This window comes from Gopherus evgoodei, unplaced genomic scaffold, assembly GCF_007399415.2.
Source record: "Gopherus evgoodei ecotype Sinaloan lineage unplaced genomic scaffold, rGopEvg1_v1.p scaffold_61_arrow_ctg1, whole genome shotgun sequence".
Classification (NCBI taxonomy): Eukaryota; Metazoa; Chordata; order Testudines; family Testudinidae; genus Gopherus; species Gopherus evgoodei.
Window position 1 is genome coordinate 106,841 of NW_022060082.1, and position 3,607 is coordinate 110,447.

Here is a 3,607-nt window from a genome sequence, read left to right on the forward strand (position 1 = left end):
GCCCCGCGGGCTGCAGGGCTGGAGCAGCTCCCGGCCCCGGCCATGGCCCTGCTGCCAGTGTAAGGACAGAAAGGCTGGGGTAGGGGGCGGGGCCGGGGGAGAAGATGAGCGGCGTGGAGAAAGTGAGCCTGGCCCCGGGGACTCCCTTACCTGGGCCGGAAGCGCCCCTGAGGCAGTCTGGGGGATGTAGTTCCTGACTCTCCCCGGAGCGGAAGTGACGTCGAGGGGAGGTGTAGCCGAGTTGCAAACGCACGGGTGCTCTTGTGGCTCTGCCTGGCTCGCGCGGGGCCGCGGAAGGGTTTGTGCCTGGGGTTCTGGGCATGCGCAGATCGGGGAGGGGGAGAGTCACGCATGCGCAGAGGCCGCGCCACTCGGTGCTGGCACCTGGGGCTTCGGGGCCGGACGGAGCGGAAGAGTTTGTGCCGGTGAGACCCGGTAACGCCCCCGTGGGGCCGGGCGGGGGCTGGGAAATGTCTCTGCAGCCCGGACATGGCCGGGGGGGGGGAAGAGCAGGTGACCCCCGAGGAGCGGGGAGAGAAAGGGGGGGCTGAGATCCCCTCGGATTTACCGCTGCCCCCTCCCGTGGGGACCCCCCCTCTCCCGTCCTGCCCCCTTTTTCCTTAGAGAGCAACGAGCAACACCCAGGGTGACCCCCCCTCCTCTCAAACCCCTGAGAAGTTCCCTGTTCCCCTCCCCCCATTGTGCCCCATTTTCTCTGCCCTTCGCCAATGGCCAGTTCAGATCTCAGGTTTGGGGTGTTTCCCCCCTTTTCACCCGCAGGGATTTGTCCTTGTGTGGGTGGGAAATGGTTCCCCCGAGTGATTTCTGACCTGGGCAGAGGCTGGGGGGGCCCTGAGACAGGGACACCTCTAGGCTGGGCTGGGGGGCCCCTCTCTGCTGGTAACAGGGCGTGGGAAGGGCCAGGAAGGGGAGGGAGGAGCAAGTGTCCCCCATAGAGAGGGTCCAGCCCTAGATTTCCTAGTCCAGCTACTTTCCCCTCACCCACCTGCCCAAACCAGTAGCCCCCTCGCCTGCTAGTCAAATTCCCAGACCCCATTGCCAGCCCCTGCCCACAGCCAGTGACCTTCTGACTCCAGCCCCTCTCCTTTCCCCTGTGAAAAGACATCACCCAGGGCTCCCTCCTGGCCCTGTGAGTGTGAGGCAAGAAGAATCCATCCCATCCTGTTGTTGATTCAATATCGCTGTATAATCCCCTCCAATTTTCCCTCTTTTCTCTTGAACTGTTGAATGGTGACATAAAATCTCCCCACATGTTGGTGCTTTTCTCTTATATTGGCAAATATTTAGTTTGTGCCCCATTTTCTCCTCAGTTCTGAAATACTGATCTCGAATTCTTGAAAATCTTCCCGCTTTTCTCTCCAGGTGTGTGACTGAGATCAGGGCTCTTATCATCTTATTGAGCGTGGCTCAGCCCTGGCCTGAGATCAGGTCCCCCAGTGCCAGGCCCTGCACAAACCCTGATCAAGTTTGGGGCCCTGTGGTGCCAGGAACTGCACAAACCCCTACAGAGAGCAGGGACCTTTTTGTGCTGGGTGCTACAGTGACCCTGACTGAGCTCCTGGTCCCTGTTGTGCCAGGCCCATCATCAACACCAAGTGAAATCAGGCTGTCATTGTGCCAGATGCTGCAGCGACAACAAACAAAATGAGGGGCCTTGTTCCTGGAGCTGCAGAGACCCCAAGTGAGATCTGGGCCTGACATAACCTTATTCCCAGATCTGGACCTTAGCGTCCAAAATATGGGGGTTAGCATGAAAACCTCCAAGCTTAGTCACCAGCTTGGACCTGGTACTTGCTGCCACCACCCAAAAAATTAGAGTGTTTTGGGGCACTCTGGTCCCCCTGAAAAACCTTCCCTGGGGACCCCAAGACCCAAATCCCTGGATCTCACAACAAAGGGAAATAATCCTTTCCCTCCCCCCCCCCCCATGTGCTCCTGGAGAGATACACAGACACAAGCTCTGTGAATCCAAACAGAGTGACTCCCCCTCTCCGTTCCTGGTCCTGGAACAAAAAGGACTTTCCTATTCCCCCAGAGGGAATGCAAAATCAGGCTAGACAATTCAACACACACAGATCTCCCCGATCTCTTCCTCCCACCAATTCCCTGGTGAGTACAGACTCAATTTCCCTGAAGTAAAGAAAAACTCCAACAGGTCTTAAAAGAAAGCTTTATATAAAAAAGAAAGAAAAAATACAAATGGTCTCTCTGTATTAAGGTGATACAATACAGGGCTAATTGCTTAAAAGAATATTGAATAAACAGCCTTATTCAAAAAGAATACAAATCAAAGCACTCCAGCACTTATATTCATGCAAATACCAAAGAAAAGAAACCATATAACTTACTATCTGATCTCTTTGTCCTTACACTTAGAAACAGAAGACTAGAAGGTAGAACTACTTCTCCAAAGCTCAGAGGAAGCAGGCAGCCAGAAAACAAAAGACCTCAGACACACAATTCCCTCCACCCAAAGTTGAAAAAATCCGGTTTCCTGATTGGTTCTCTGGTCAGGTGCTCCAGGTGAAAGAGACATTAACCCTTAGCTATCTGTTTATGACACGCCCCCCAAATTGCAGACAGTGGGGAAGCTCACTGGCGGTACACAATAGCATAGCATTCCTTTTCACTGACTGACCAGTGACTTTCCCTCTCAGACAGTTTCTTGCTGAGAAACACGACAGGATGGAAGTTGTGATCTGTTGCTTCCTGCATGAGCACTGCTCCTATACCACGCTCAGATGCATCTGTGGTTACTAGGAATGGTTTGTCAAAATCCGGGGCCCTGAGTACAGGGTCAGACATGAGCGTTGCCTTAAGCTGGGTAAAGGCTTTTTGACACTCATCAGTCCACTTAACGGCATTTGGCTGGGTCTTTTTGGTTAGGTCAGTCAATGGGGCAGCGATTTGGCTGTAGAGTGGTACAAATCGCCTGTAGTATCCGGCCAAGCCTAAGAAGGATTGGACCTGCTTCTTGGACCGTGGGACAGGCCACTTTTGGATAGCATCCACCTTGGCCTGTAGGGGGTTTATGGTTCCTCGACCCACCTGGTGCCCCAGGTAAGTCACTCTGTTTTGGCCTATTTGACACTTTTTGGCCTTAACAGTTAGTCCTGCCTGCCTGATGCGCTGAAAGACTTTTTCCAGGTGTAGTAGGTGTTCGGGCCAGGAGTCTGAAAAAATGGCCACATCATCGAGGTAGGCAACTGCAAATTTAGCAAGGGCTAAAGAGTGTCGGAGGGTGCTTTGTAGGTTGCTTACAAAGTCCTGAATGTTAGTTCCTGGAGAAGGCGTAAACCCCTCCCATTGCTGCTTCACCAACTGTAATGGCCCCTTAACCTCGTGACCATACACAAGTTCAAATGGTGAAAACCCTAAACTGGGATGTGGTACAGCCCTGTAGGCAAACAGCAACTGCTGCAACACTAGGTCCCAATTATTGGAGAATTCGTTGATGAATTTTTGTATCATGGCCCCCAAAGTTCCATTGAACCTTTCCACCAGGCCATTGGTTTGATGGTGGTACGGGGTGGCAACCAAGTGATTCACCCCATGAGTTTCCCACAGTTTTTCCATGGTTCCTGCC